At 42.5% G+C, this 16,697-nt stretch overlaps 1 protein-coding gene across 2 annotated transcripts in view; it reads right to left on the minus strand.

Annotated features, from left to right (window-relative positions):
• Window positions 1-16,697, minus strand: part of slc4a8 (solute carrier family 4 member 8) — a 46,884-nt gene that overhangs the window by 29,837 nt on the left and 350 nt on the right. The gene's annotated exons all lie outside the window — the stretch shown is intronic.

Here is a 16,697-nt window from a genome sequence, read left to right on the forward strand (position 1 = left end):
CTACATTTTCTGTCTTTTCAAAGATAAATAACAGGGAGCAAAACATGACAGGATACTAATTTTTTTTTTTTTTAATTGTGTATAAATGGTGTATGAAATCTCTAATGGTACAAACTGATTTTTGAATGTCAAGACTTAATTTTAAGGTTTGAGAAAGGTGCTGGAAAATGTCTTTAAATGTGGTAAACAAAAGAATGTTGTTTTGCTCAGACATGAGCACATGATATTCAAAGAATTTTACAAAACATCTTCAAGGGCAATTTACCTAATTTGCAGGCATGTTCCACCTAGAGCTGCTTTCCTGCTCTGTTTCTCATACACAAAACACCATATAAGAGCATTGGGATTTCATTTTGTTTCCATGACTGAGCACTTCATTATCTCAAGAGAGTTCTGCCTTTTAAAGAATACTGCCTCTCAATTAGAAAGGCATACTTTGGCCAGAGACTGAATCTGATTTGTAGTCTTGTGCCAAAGATGAAAGTGTGGCAGCAAAAATGTGTGGATTTACAGCTCTGCATGGTGTAATAAATCTGAACAAACTTTACTTCCACGTGGCATGCATGCGTCAGAATTAAGGCAGTATAGCATCCAATCCTTGGGGGAAATAGTACTGCACAAGCACTCTTTCTTATTTCAAGTCTTTTTTTTAATGCAATCTAATAAAACCTTAAGTTATTTCAGTAGTCACATATTTGTCTTTATCTGTAATGTTTTGAGCTTAGGTTTTGTGTCTTCAGTTTTAACCAAGTCATCCTTACCTAGTTCTCTGTATTGAGTTATTTTTGTGTATTCCTGCTAAAGTTTTTGCTTCATGTTGCCCGGGGCCTGGACTACAAAGTGGGATTGATGTTTTGTTGCAATAACTGCGAGTGAGTCCTTTACATCATAGTGGAGGTATTTTGGCCCACTCAGATTTGCGGGATTGCTTTAATTTAGCCCCATTGGAGGGTTTTTGAGCATGGTGGGCTGATTTAAGGTTATGTCACATGGGTCGGATGTTCTCTCTGAATGCATGATGTTCTGTATTTTACATGCTGTGTTGGTTTCATGTCGGGATGAAACAGGATGCAAATCTTCCAGGGTTACACTTTTGAGTTGTCAGTTGACAGAATATTTGCCCAAGCATATCTCCAAGTCTTGGGGATCATCAAAGTGGTTTTTTTTTGCCAAATGTGAGACATGCCTTTGTGATCTTTTTGGTTGGCAGTGGTCTTGTCCTTGGAATTCTCCAATTTTTGCACTTTTCAACCCATCCTTTTCTTATTGTTGAACATCTGACCTTACCTGATACAGGGGACTCTTAAGGTGCCTTAGTTGTGCTCTGGGTTCTTTTGTGACTTCCTGGATGAGACATCGATATGGTGGGCCGACCGGCGCTGGGAAGGGTTTCCAACTGTTCTATGCTTTCTTGATTTGTGAATAATGGCTCTCACTGCGGTGTGCCAGCATCCCAAAGCCTTCTAAGCATTAGAATTGGCTTTGTATCCATGTTAAAACCGATAAATATCACTGATTTTGTTTCTATTTTTAGATTGGGACATGATGTGTTGCTTTTCAGGATTTAGTTTAGCCTACTTCATGCTGTCAGACATGTTCTCTTTTAGTGATTTGTCCTATATGTGTCCTATATGTGTATTTTTTCTCTCTCAATGGGGAAAGGCATTGTGTCGTGAAAAAGGTAATGAGTCATCGGTACATCCATCAATTTTCTAACACGTCTATCCCTTGTGGGGTTGCAAGGGGTTCTGGTGCCTATCTCCAGCTGTCAATGGAGGAGAGGCGGGTTACACCCTGGACAGGCCGCTAGTCCATCGCAGTCATCTACACAATAGAGGAAATATTATTTGTGAGCATTGTAATACAGATCCCCCTAAATTATTTTGTTTTTTGATGCTGAAAATTAGAACATAATGTTGATTCTGTTTCTTCATAATAGTGTCTTAGACTATCTTTGTCTTTGACTCACATCACTTGTATTTGTAATGTATTTGTTTATGTATTTGATCTAATATTCTAATCCTAAATATTGGGTTTTCGTTATATGTAGGTCAAAAATCCTTTTTATTGACAAAATAATGGCTTAAAGACATCAGTCTAAGTAATTGATCTATATAATGTGCTTACCTTATTTATCAGGGTTACTGAAACAAGTGAAAGTGTCACATTTCTTACTATGGCTGTAGTTTTACCAGCCAGTTATATCCCTCTGTACTCTTGTAATTGTAGTTCTGATTCTCTCTCCAAAAACACAAAGTGTTATCAGCATCTGCAGCCGTCCTGGTGAGTCTGGGATTCTGTGTATTGTATTTCAAATCAAGCTGGAGGCATCAGAACCAGAGCTTTATCAAATTATACATCCACGCTGCAGGAGGAAGCAGATTAAAAAAAAACAACAACTGTAAAAGCTTTCTCTCCGAGGATGGGTGGCAGACTGTCAGATCAGATCAATTTGGATCGATTTGGTTTAAATAAAGGGAAGAAAGAAACAGAGAGGAGGAAACAAATATGTTCTTACTTTAAAATGACTTCATTGTAACAATAGAGTAACTGAAGCTGTGTTTCAAAAAGATGGGAAAACAACATGAAGGAAAACATTTTTTAAAGAATTCCCTGCCGATCAGATCTTAGGAAACAATGTCCTCCTTGTCCTTAGCAATGCTACATAATCTGGGCTATGGAAAAGAAAATTAGAGCATCAAAAAATGCATCCTCAGATTTCATCCATTATCCTATTATCTTAATGTGCCAGCCATCTGTCCATCCAGTCTCTGGTTTTGGTGGTTCCGTACTTTAACCCCAACCCTCGATATCCAACATAAATTTATAGTAACATTTTGTTCTGATAAATTTACTAAAGCTAGAAAACGATAGAGTTTCAGCTATTTAAAAGTCTGTAAAGTGAAGAATTTTGAAATGGAAAATTTACAGGAGCCCTGTTGAATGTTGTTCTTTCCCTCACATATTAGGTATGGGGCCCACAGTAATACTGGTCACAGTCCAGTGACAGCACCGTTCTAATTGCAAATTCATGCTAGTGAGTGTTTTTTAACAGGTTAATGGTTGCCTGTCATTCATATCTCACCTCCCTTGTGTCACATTAAGTACTTTAGCTAATTAAAAGCCCACGCTGCACCTCTAAGTTTTTGTTTGTCTCTGCTGCTGCTGAGCACATCTGTGACCCTCAAAGCATGCACACACACACAGGGAAAACAATGTGTGTGTTGCCGCCAGATTCTATTACCTGGCAACCATCCTTTTTGTCTTCCCTCTTGTCCTCCAGCTGGGTATCAGGAGCAGCTTTCGGATAAGGTTTATGACTCATACAGAAGGGTGCCACAGTGCTGGACCCAAAATGGCTGCATGTCCTTGAGGTTCTGCCCTTTATGGGCATACCGGAGATAACCAGCTGAGGCACATGCACACAGGGGCAGCCTTGTTACGAGAGAAAAGCATATGCTCACACAGTCTAATAAAAGACAAACAGAGATTCTCATCAAAGGCCCAAAAAGACCCTTGCCTACTTTTTGCCAGTACATCACATGCAGATTTGTACGCTTAGTGCCCTCCAGATTTTTTAACCCACTAGCTCCCTATCTTTGTTTGAACAGTATTTAACTTTTATAGGTCTAAATTTAGCTAAACTAGAGGTTATTCAACACGAATACTTAAACATTTTTTAAGCAAGTTTGATTAAAGAACTAAGTTTAGAAAAACAATTATTTAAAAGGGCTATAAAAGCTCTGCTGTCGGAGGCTTCAATTAATCTTTTAGAGATGTTGTACTATTTAGGGTTGATCACGACAAACAGAAACCTTTCGCTATTCATACAAGCATGACCCATAAACACTGTTGTCTTTTAATCATACATTTCTCAGTTAATTGTTGATGAGCTAATTGACTGAGCCTTGCATAAATTGCATCAAATCACAAACTCAAACTGTAATGTTTTTATTGGGAGTTTATGTAATAGCCTGGCACAAAGTAATGCACAGTTTTAAAGTGGAGGAAAAATGTTACTATGATTTCAAAATTGTTGGGGAGTGGATGCACTATACAAGATACACCTCATGGATGCACTGGGACGCATCATCAGTGATGTATCCTGGGGTCATTGGGTGTTTCGGGTCTCGCAACATCATACACCCTCACCCAGGCGACCCAGCCGGGGGTGATCAGGCCCCGACTTGCGTCCCAGTAGCTGCCCACGGATCTGCCCTCCTTATCCAAAGCCACCTAGTGGCCTTTTCAGCGGCTTCACTTGCGGATTTGATGGCCCTCTTCTTAGATGCTCCTACGATGCCCAGGCGGCTGAGGACCTTACACAGGGACCTCCCTGCAAAACCCCTACAGCCTACCTCTATAGGCTCATAGAATGTCTTCCAGCCTGCCCCCCTGCACTCCTCCACCAGTTCCTGGTATTTAGCCCTCTTCCTCTCATTGGCTTCCTCGATGTTTTCTTCCCAGGGCACTGTCAGTTCCAGTATGATCAGATGTTTTGATGACTGAGAGGTCATGATCATATCTGGGCGGAGGGTTGTTTTTGCGATGTGCTGGGGGAACCTTAGTTGCTTACCCAGGTCGACCTGCAGCTGCCAGTCAGATGCTGTGTAGAGCAGGCCTATTGTAACCCGTTGGTTTGCTCTGGGTTTTTCTCCAGCTCTGACAAAGGAGATTGCCTTCTTTGGAGCCTGTTGTTTGTTGCTGGAGTTGATGGCTGAGGCTACGCTCTCAGCGACTGCCTTGAGCACCTGGTCATGGCGCCAGCGATAGCGACCATCTGCCAGAGCCTTCGGGCAGCCGCTAAGGAGGTGTTCTAAAGAGCCTCTACCAGAGCATAGCGGGCAGGAAGGGGTCTCACTTTTTCCCCACACATGGAGGTTTGCTGGGCTTGGCAGGGCATCGTAGACAGCCTGGACCAGGAAGCGAACCCGCTGGAAATCTGGCTGCAAGATGTTTGTCCAGGTAATCCTTCGCTGTAAAACGCTCTCCCACCTTGTCCAGGCCCCCTGTTGCCGTAGTCCTACTGCCCTACTCACACGCTCTTCCTCCACACCTGCTCTGACTTCCTCCTGGATCAGGTGGTGCCTTTCCTTCCTTCGTGACTGGCTTATGAGGGTCTTTGGGAAGTATCCCAGGCCTGCTCTGCCTGTTGCCACAGTTCCCACTAGTGCCTTCTGTCGAAGGCGCGACTCTGCCAGCTCCAACGCTTCCCTGGCCTTCCACTTCCTTCCTGTTCTCACCTCTATGCCAGCTGCTGAAACTTTGCCGTCCTTCGAGTCCCTGTACTGCAGCACTTCTCTGGTGCGTGCCACCATGAATTCTTCTGTGAGACCACTGAGAGGAAGCTGCAGGATGTTACTCGTCCCATACAGGGCAGCGCTGGTGAGGCTGCGAGGAAGTCCCAGCCACTTTCGAAGAAAGCTGCTGATCTTCCTTTCTAGGGACTCCACTGCTGTCATTGGGACTGCATAAATCAGCAGAGGCCAGAGGATGCGTGGCAGGATTGAGTGCTGGTAGATCCAGGCTTTAAACCTACCGGGTAGGCCAGACTTGTCTACCTTGGTAAGCCAGGCTCCAAGTTCCAAGCTGGCCTTCTGGATGGCTACTGAGTCCTTCAGGGTGGAGTCGAAGAGTTTCCCCAAGCTCTTCACGGGTTGCTCTGTGATGGTTGGGATGACAGTTCCTGAGATGGAGAACCGGAACTTGTCCATCACCTTCCCCTTCTTCAGGACCATGGATCTTGACTTGGAGGGCTTAAAACTCATCCTTGCCCAGGAGATAAGCTTTTCGAGGCCATGCAGGATCCACCTGCACCCTGGGACTGACGCAGTCGTTACGGTCAGGTCATCCATGTAGGCTCTGATGGGAGGCTGTCGCACACCTGACTTGGTCAGGGGCCCTCTACATTCCACCTCAGCTGACTTTACCACCATGTTCATGGCTAAAGAGAAGAGGACAACAGAGATGGTGCAGCCTGTAATTATCCCCTTCCCAATACGATGCCAGTCCGAAGTCTCTGACCCAGAAGTAACTCTCATCCTGAAATCATTGTAGTAATCCAGGATCAGGTCCTTGATCTTACTGGGAACATGGTGGAGGTGGAGAGCAAGCTCAACCAACTTGTGTGGTATGGACCCATAGGCGTTGGCCAGGTCCAACCACAACACAGCTAGGTCGCCTTTGTTCTCATGGGCCTCTCTGATGAGTTGTGTGACGACCCCAGTGTGTTCCAAGCAGCCAGGAGTCGAGATCCCTCCCTTCTGTACAGATGGGTCAATGTAGCTGTTCTTGAGGAGGAACTCTGTCAGTCTTCTTGAGACGATGCTGAAGAACACCTTCCCTTCCACGCTCAACAGTGAGATGGATCTAAACTGACTGATGTCTTGTGAGTTCTCCTCTTTGGGGATCCAAACTCCTTCAGCATGCCTCCACTGGTTGGCCACTTTTCCCCTTCTCCAGATCACCTTCATGATCCTCCACAGGTGCCGAAGAATCCCTGGGCAACGCTTGTAGACCAGGTAAGGGGTTCCACTGGGGCCCGGTGCTGATGCAGAGCGGGCTGCCTTGACGACCTCCTCAACCTCCTTTAGGCTTGGCTCCTTCAGGTTGAACTCCGTTGTAGGGGGATCTGGGCTGATTAGAGCTTTGTTAGGCTCCAGCTCCTGGTCTCTCAACGGATCGCTCACAGTGTCCTGGAGGAACTGATTTACTTGCTCTATGGAGCACTCAAGCCGGCCACTGCGCTTGTCCCCAAGGAGTCGTTTGGTAAAGCCAAAGGGATTGGCGATGAAAGCTGCTCGCTTCCTTGCCCTCTCTCTACCCCTTCTCCGATGCCACTCTGCTCTACGAAGCGTCATCAGCTTCTTGCACAGGATGTTCTTCAGTTCCGCCAAGGGTTGTTTCTCCTCCTCCGTAGCAGCCTTGTACTGCTTCTTCAGGGTGCGAAGCTCCTGGCGTAGATGGTGTATCCGGGTGGCTCTGCGGCTCATTGTGTAGGGAGTGGATTTCGATTTTCCTTTGTCCACCTGTCCAAATCTTTCCCGGGCGTAGCTGACAATGACAGTGGTCATCGATGTAAGGCGGCTGTCCACGTCTCCTTTGGCTGTGGCCTGGATGATGTTGGACACATCCTCATGGAACTGCTGCCACTCGCTCCTCCTGCTGGCTGGGGGCCACTTAATCCGCTGCTGTGGAATTACTCTGCTAGGGTTGAGAGTCTGAGGTACGTGGAGGGACTGGGCTCTGTGGGTTGCCTCCTGGCCGGGCTCCTCCTGCGTCTCACCAGGTACAAGACCTGAGCGTTGTACCTCATTGTCTCTATCCAGGCATTTCATTTTAGCCTGATGGATCTTCAGGCCTCGGTGGTTCTTGCACAGCTTTCCGCAAATGCATGTCACATTCGTCGTTTGTCCGTTTGCCTGGGTCATCACCGTGTGGTCCGTCCGGTTGGAGATCTCATCCTCCCCCCCTCTCGGGATCTCCTGGGGGTATCTTACTGTAGGGCTTTCCGTAGCTTGATTTGGGTTCTCTCTCGCGAAAGATACAGGTTGGGATGCTACCCCAACCTGCCCCGAGTGCCGTCTTTCCGTGCTGTCCACTGTCTCTCCAGTAGTCGGCCAAACTCTTCTTGGCTGTCACCTAGTCTATTCCTAGGAGTCACTGGCTGTGCCAGATGATAACTATACAAGATACACCTCATGGATGCACTGGGACGCATCATCAGTGATGTATATTTAGTACGGAAAAATAGAAAACTAGCCAACTCCACGTTTATGCTGCGTTGTAGTGTGTGACTGTAATATGACAAAATGCTACAAGGATACAATTCACTTTGCAGGACAGAAAAAAATGGGACCAACACAAAGTTATCTGCTTGGGGCTGCAACACTGCCTCCTACGATGACTTTAGACGGCCTCATCTAAAGTCTCAGCATGCGCGAGCCAGAAATAGAGCAATGCCATCAATCACCAAGAGATTTGAGTTGTATTTTCCTTGCTAGACATGAAAATATGTTGGTTTCCCAGAATGGCAATGAGAAGTAACGTTACACAGGGTCCTATTTTTAATGCTGAAAACTGTCCTTTTAATGCAGAAAACCATCAATGGTATCCAAACATGGAATTTCGCTGAATTACTGATACACAGTAAGAAAATACTTGTTACATAATCCAAAACCTCTTCCTTGGGACCTTACACTGTAAAAACATTTGCCTCCTTATTCCCCTCCTTTAGCATCACTTCTTGGCATCCTATATTTGTCGAAAAAGAATGTTGACAACATTGCAAACGCAGTCCAGTTGCATTAAAGTAAAACTTATTCAACGGTTAGAGCAAGAACGATTTGCAACCCTGTGTCCTGTCGAAGTGGGGCAATCGATGCGTTGCACCAAAATGTCCTCTCACTCTAAATGCACTGTGAGGGAGACGTAACAAGAGGCACCAGGCTGCCGACATCACTTTTACACTGAATAATTATTTCTCCTGTCTCTTCACAATGTCAAATAGAAGGTAAGAAGAACAGAAATTAATATTTTTCAGGTGTCAAGACATTACCTGTCTCACCTCACACTACAGGAATAGTATCTTGTCTCTCAGATAAAAAAAAAGAAACTTTATTGTTTTAACTGTTAGGCTGTTTATTTGAGGCAAAGTTATTATCATTTTTCACAGTATGGTTACGGTCATTGTCAATTTGGCGGATCCACTTGAGCCCAAGCTTTAAACTTTACAGCTGATGTCTTGAAATGTTGTTTAAATACTATATTGCAGCAAATCGCTATGATTTTTGTTTAATCAGAGCTCAGAACATTAAGATATTTGTCTCTGAGTGCATTTGCAAAAGTCTATCTGTGTTTTAATGTGTTGTTTGGGGTAATGGGTTCTTTCTCTTTGAGGGGCTTTTCAGCCCCTGCTGGTACAGGACATGTTTAGATAATGACCTTCTGAAACCAGCCTCAACCAGCATCTTCAAAGAGTCTTTCCTTTTTATTCTGGTGTCGATACATTCATCTCTGACCAAAACATGATCATGTCTGGGATAGAGAACCTGTTTATACTTGTGTTTATTCTAGAAAAGCATTATTTGAACAGATGAACATGTCACCTTCAGGCATCTATAGATTTTACTCGAGTATTAACCCGACCTGTGGACGTCCACAATTATCTTCCTGACATTTTGGCCGATTTCTTTGGAGCTTTTTTTTCTTTTTCTTTGATGTCCCAAAAGCAAGCAGTGTGACCTAAAAATACACGTTGCTCTGAAATACAGTGCAAACCAGGTTTTTACATAGACTCCATGAACTCACTGTGACATTAAATCAGACACAATTTTTCTTGTTTTAGACAATTTAGGAAGCAGGAGGCAGCGTATTTGAGGCGTGCCTCTAACTAAAATGGAAATTAACTTACTGAAAGCTAACAAAGCCATTACATTATTCCCATTGTTTGAAGGGACAGGTATCTTGGTGTATGTCATTTCTAAATATGAAGCAAGCAGTAATTTACTAAAACAATAATTATTCTGGCACAGCAAACAGAAATAGTTTGGGAGATCCTTTCTGACCTAAAACAGTCTGATATATTGTCAGACGATGAGAAAAGAATCTAGATCTAAATCTCAATCAAAGTCTGGTTTTAACTGTTTTTACAAGCCTGTCAGCATGAGGAAAGAGCAATATTTCTTGTGCGACCCCCCTTGTTCTGCAAGCTTAGGAAGCTGATTGACTTCTTCTTGTTTATTATTGAAGAGCACAGTACAGGAAGAAGCTGAATCCAGTCCAAGGTTTTGCAAGTTGACCGCTACTTTAAAATTTTTGAAGCTGCTATTTAGATGTTTATCTTACAGTACTCCCCACCAATTTGCAATAATCTCTTCCTATTTTGTCTCAGTCTGCAGTGTTTCATCACCTAACCTACACCAAACTCCTCCCTCTCAAAGCCCAAGCCGGTTACTTCCGTCCCTGAAGCATCCTAAGCTGACAGCAGGAACACCGATCCTGACTCTAACAACTGGGCCTGTCACTTCCTGAACAGGGTTTGTGTCTCAGAGCCAAGACTGGCACTTAGTATCATGTCCTCAGGCGGCTGCTGCCCCCTCATAGCACTGCAGCGTTTCCAATCTAGAGACACAAGAGACACATCTCCACTCAGGGGAGGGCTGAACATGAATGGATGAAAACAAGAGGTAATGGTATAAGCAAGACAGCAGAAGAGAAGGCTGGAGAGAACAAAACGAGAGGGGCGGCTGTTTTGACTGCTTCAGCCCACGAGTAGCATGAGTCACCTCGTTCAGCCCCACACATTAAAGTCTGCCTCTAATTGTTTTCTTTCTACAAGTATTAGAAGGTTCTCTGGATGCAAAACAGTAATATCTCATATCATAGAAACTGCCAAGTTTGGGTTACATACATGTAACCCATTTATGTCAATTAAGGATAAGAAACCCAGTGTCAAAGGTGGTCCATTGTGATGCGTCAAGGTTTTTCTTTACACAAGTACTCAGCAGATTTCTGCACAGGCTGGAATAAGAATAGGGTTCTATTGAAGTCCGAGCCTCACATCACCAAGAAAGGGAGAACAAAAGGAAAAACATAACTCAAGACGAGTTGTTGTTGCTTAGAAATAGTTACAAAAGCATCTCTCTTATCTATAAAGCGATTTTGCACAAACAGAGGAAATTTAAGGTCATTGTTACCCTCAGCGTGTGTGCTCCTCTAACAAAGATCACTTCAACATCAAGGCGTTTATTGTGTGAAGCCTGAAAGGACTCAGTGTAACTTTTATAGAGCTGCATCACATGCATCACATAACTGACTGCTGTTAATATTTGCAAGTTCAATAGGGGGAATGTGGAAACAATGGCATGCACGACAGAGCTGCGTACGTATGACTTTGCTCTGTTATGTCTGATATGTTCTCGAGAAAGAGTGTCGCAGTATTTTAAGTTTGCTAAAGATCATGTGGAATGGCCAGAATGTGGCTTTATCAATTTTTTAATTAACTCCTGGGGGAGGGGGAAACACCACGTTCCACCTCAAGAACCATATCACATCTGTTAAACAGCATGTTGTTTAGTATGATGGCTTGGTAAGGTTAGAGGTCAGAGATGCCACATAATAATTCTACTTGTACTGTTTTTTTTAAGTCTGTAAATCCAGTCCAAGTTTCTTTATCCGCTTTTTTCCTCAAGCGAAAGCCCGTGTCAGTTTTATTTGGTACATGAATGACCAAATTTTCTTCTTTATGTGTGTGTCTCCCTAGTCTTGTAATTGTTATCTGACACTTCCATTTCCATCCATATGTTTGAGTGACAGAAACTCATGTAAACTGCTAGGGGTGTGACTTTAATTAATAGGTATGATGAATGAATCTGATTTAATGAGGAATGGTATAAAAAGGCACAGAGAGCTGTACCCTAAGGAGAATCTCTACGTAACCAATTAGAGACCAGCATAAAGCCACATGGAAGCCAAAAGGTTACACAGACACAAACGCACTCATTTGTCCGGCATCCTTTTGGCATTGAAATATCACAATTAGGAGGCCTACACACACAGGAAATTAAATAAACCCAAAATGGAATGAGGATGACTGTGACAGACTGGCGACCTGTCCAGGGTGTACCCAGCCTCTCGCCCACTGACAGCTGGAGATAGGCACCAACACCCCTCGCAACACCAACAGGGATAAGCGTGTTGGAAAATGGATGGATGGATGGATGGATGGATAGAATGAGGATGCTGAAAAATCAAAACTTGTTTTATGAGAGAACAGATCTGATAATTACTTTTTTTTTTTGTAATTGAACCAAACTTGGTATCATTGATTCCTGTCAGATGACCAACCATCCAATGTGGTCAGATGCTGACGTCATCAAAGCCACGCCCCCTGGGAACAGGAAGTCCCTTTTTTCAGTTGGAAAGGTCCCTCTCGGTCCCTATTGACCTCATCCATAAGTTTGGCTCTAAATCACACATGCAAGAGCCAATTAGCTTCAAACTAGATATGAATGATCACTGTCAACCTACCAACAGTTTCATTGGATCACATTAGAATTTGGATCAATGGCGCCCCTTAGGACACTTACAAGGCTGTATCTCACTGACACATCATTGGATCATCCCCAAATTTATTGTGCTTGATCGTCGTTGACTATTTCAGAAGTTGATTTGGTCAGGTGATGACATCACTCTCAACGCTTCTCACTGGAGCACATCTAAGCCTGGTATATATAGGGCAATGTTGAAGCTTCCTTGTTGTACCCCCTGGTGGCGACCTCTGTAACGGCAGGGGAGTCATGAGGAGGCGCATAGGTGGAAAAGCTTTTTTTCCCGTGGTTGCGACAGAGCCTGGAGCGGCACTAAGCTGCAAGGGCCGCATATCGCCGCTTGTGGCTATAATTTATGTTGACTTTTTCTACACTTTTTTCCTGCAACTTTGATGGGGGCTGGGGCCACTCAAGGTCCCCCATTTGACAAGCCAACACTGCCTTATACACCTGTAAGTTTGCATTGTTACTTTGCTACACTAACCTGTTTTTTTGTAAACTTCCTGCAAGATCTCTGTATTTCCTCAATGTCTTAACCATGTGAAACTTTGTTATCTTAAGAGTACTTTGTTTATATTAAGATCAGTCCTTAATCTAAAGTGAGGAACAACAAAGACATTAAAGTTAAGCCTATTTTGACATTCCTTCTCTTGTTATAATACTGCCCTTTAATCTGTAGTTGTAGGGTAGAATTAGGGTAGCATCTTTGATTTTTACATTTTATATATTTTTTTCTTTCTTTTTTCTAATCAGTAGCTATAGGGTACGATATAAGTTTAGTTCTTTATCTTAGTTATGTCTAGCTCCTGTTGATATTTTTCTTTAAAATATTAAAATAAAGCAATTATTTTTGACTTGTTCTAAATAAATCTTTGAGTGGTAAAGATTCCTCAGAGGGAAATAAATTGTTCTACAGATTGTTTTAATTGATAATGACAGTGACTGTTTGATTAGTGGACACTAGTTTAACATAGCTTAACCATGCATTCTTTAAGTTATTTACACGGGTTGTACAAGCCCATAATTTCCTGTTGCTGGTAAAGGTCATGACATTAATCTGGCAGAAATAAGACATCAGTAAGGAGGCCAGGCACCGAATGTGCCCTCAACAAGTTACACCGACTGGGATTCACCTGAGGCAACAGCTCTCCCCTGATTGCTAAAGCTTTCCTGGTAGATACTAGATGGGCTTCTATTCTCAGACTAGTTATCTTGTCTGCTTTCTAAGGGACATTATGGATCTTATCTGACTGTGCATGTTCTTTTCAATTTTCCCTTCCAGAAGGAACACTGGAAGAACTATTCAGTTGAAAAAGGACCGTGCGCTTTTTTGAGTTTATTAAAAAAAATTCAACCACCTTGTGGTCGGATTTGATTGTAGAAAAACACATTTTCTTTTTATTCAATTCAATTTTATTTATATAGCGCCAATTCACAATACATGCCATCTCAAGGCACTTTACAAAGACAAATTGAATCAAATCATACAGATTGGTCAAAAAGATGTGCTCCAGTGAGAACATACAAGGAAATCAGAGCTCTGATATATGATGGAGTATGATTATTAAGGCCTTTATACGTGAGAAGGAGAATTTTAAATTCTATTCTTGATTTAACAGGAAGCCAATGAAGAGAGGCTGAAATGGGAGAAATATGATCCCTCTTGTTGATTTTCACCAGAACTCTTGCAGCAGCATTTTGGATCAGCTGAAGGCTTCGAACTGATAGTAAAGAATTACAATAGTCCAGCTTAAAGTAACACATGCATGGACTAGTTTTTCAGCATCATCTTTGGACAGATTATTTCTAATTTTGGCAATATTCCGGAGGTGAAAAAAGGAAACCCTGGAAACCTGTTTAATATAGAATTTAAATTTGTTGTCTTGGTCAAAAATAACACCAAGATTTTTTACATTATTGCCAGAGGCCAAGTTAATGCCACCCAGATTAAGTGATTGGTTAGGAAGTTTATTTTTTGAGGACTCTGGTCCAAAGATTACAACTTCTGTCTTGTCAGAATTTAAAAGCAGGAAATTTAAAGTCATCCAGGTTTTAATGTCATCAAGATATGTCTGTAGTCGAAGTAGATTGGATTCATCAGGATTTATGGATAAATATAGCTGAGTATCACCAGCATAACAGTGGATATTAATCCCATGCTGTCTGATAACTTTGCCAATGGGAAGCATATATATATATAGTAAAGAGAATTGGCCTAAGGACTGAACCCTGTGGTACTCCACAAGTGACCCTAGAGTTTGAAGATTTGTTATTGACATGAACAAACTGGAATCTGTCAGACAGATAAGATTCAAACCAGCCAAATGCTTTCCCTTAATCCCTACAGTATGCTCAAGTCTTTATTAGAGAATATTGTGATAAACTGTGTCAAATGCAGCACTGAGATCTAACAGGACAAGTATAGACACAAGTCCATTATCTGAGGTCATGAGAATATCATTAGTGACCTTCACCAGAGCTGTTTCAGTGCTATGATGAGCTCTGAAGCCCAAATAGGTCATTACTTTGTAAATGTTCACATAGTTGATAAGCAACTACTTTCTGAAGACTTTTAGATAAGAAAAGAAGATTAGATATAGGTCTGTAATTTATTGTCATTTTGATCAAGAGAGGGGTTCTTAAGTAAAGGTTTAATAACAGCTACTTTAAAAGTCTTTATCTTGCTCTATTAAGTACTACCAAGTGAGCTGTGATTGTTTTAAGCTTACACTTGTAAACTGTGGCAAACTAAATTGAAACACTCCACCAGCACTCCACCATGTGCTGTGAATTGGCGCTATATAAAAGATTTTAAATTGAATTAAACTGCATAAAATCATGCAACAAACTTAAAATAATTTTAAGTTCACAAACCTTTATGCTTTTCAACCTTAGTTTTGTCTTCAAGTATGCCGCATAACTGCAATATCTTTAATATGCGGACAGATGTATTAAAGTACTACTTACTTACCAAAGTGTACAGTTGTACTCTTTACATTGTATGTTCAGTCAGAGCTGCTCATTGATCAGTCCAGCTAAATGGAAACTATGCCAATAAACTGATTAAATTCAAAGTGTGGGGCACATGCCAAACAGCGACTGTATGCACTGGGGTAGGGAAATTCACCACTTGTGTAAACGCATAGGTTAACTGTGCATAAACATAGTTAAAAGGGGATACTTACACAAGACTGTTAAAAGGTATAAAAATTTTTCTCCGTGTCTGACATTAAATCAGACTAAACGTTTCCTGTTTTAGAACACTTACGATGACCAAAATTATTACAATTTGCTAAATGCCAGAATAATGAGAGACATATTTATTTGGATATTTGCTTTTTAGCTTTCACTCACATTTGGTACAGTTGTCTTTTTTAACTCTATGACTTTGGTCAAACAATTTGTGCACCCTTCCACAAGCTTCATGCGGTAGTTTGCTGGAATTTTGGCCCATTCCTCCAGAGAGACTTGTGAATTAAAAATGTTTTAAAAAAAAACATTTAAAAGTTAAATGTTAGGTTATGTAATGGGTTTCATATTTAAGACATTGTTGTTTTGCTTTGCCTTGCAAACGTGTTAGATTTCTTCTATTTGTCGTCACTTCCTCAGGCAAAAATCTGCTGATACTATAATCTTCATCAACACCAGTTTGTGACCTGAGCATCTCATTGGCTAGTAGAAGTAAGTTGCAACACATCACGAATTGCACATTGGTGGACATCACAGCATGGTTACAGAAAAATGCAGGCTGAAAAGTCCAGGTGTTCCAAATAGGCGATCTTACACACATGGCAATAAGGTTACATAACTTGCTTCCAGGGTGATGCTCAGAGGCAATCTCCCCTCCTAGTCTGAAAGCAGTCTATTGATATGTGAGACTCACCAGCTCAGCTCTGGTTCTTATCCGTCTTGTTTCCTGCTCACAGACAGGATGTGAGTCTGAAACATCACGTTAACATGACTGCTAAGGTATAGCCTGCAACAAGTCTATTAAACTATAATGCAGCATGGTAAAGTGTGAGTGTGTGTGTGTGTGTGTGTGTGTGTGTGTGTGTGTGGGGGGGGGGGGGGGGGGGGGCTATAATGGTACTGGATGTCCCCGTTTCCCCAATTTAAACCACACTCTTTCTGGCTCCAAAAGACAGCTCCTTATAAAACACAGTGAAGGAATGGCGTCAAGGTCATCTGGGGGTAATTATACTGAATAAAAAAAAGATCCCTAGATCCCAAGTTCTCCTTCCTCACCACATGTGACCCCGGGGACAAGCGGTTGACATGTCAATGGTGAGGGAGCGGGCGCTGTGGACATCCATCCAGCCCTAATCAATATCCCGCAGCGCTCTCCCAGAGATGTGGCCGTGACGTCTCCATCCGGAGGATGCGCGTTAATTTATGCCTGAGTGGTGGTCTCGGCAGACAGCTGAGGTCCGCCTGTGCAATGCAACGTGACGCGATCTGAGACCTGACACACGTGCCGGCCCCTCACAAAAAAAAAAAAAACAACAACAACAACATCAACCATCCCCATCTTGCAGTGAAAGCGAGACAACTCAACGCTTCACATCTTGAACGCAGAGCCTCTCTAAGTTTGCAGGGGGTGGGGGAGAGAGATAGTTAAAAAAGTCTCCATGCCTTGAGTTTGTTTTA

The sequence above is a fragment of the Fundulus heteroclitus genome, chromosome 20 (assembly GCF_011125445.2).
Source record: "Fundulus heteroclitus isolate FHET01 chromosome 20, MU-UCD_Fhet_4.1, whole genome shotgun sequence".
NCBI lineage: Eukaryota > Metazoa > Chordata > Actinopteri > Cyprinodontiformes > Fundulidae > Fundulus > Fundulus heteroclitus.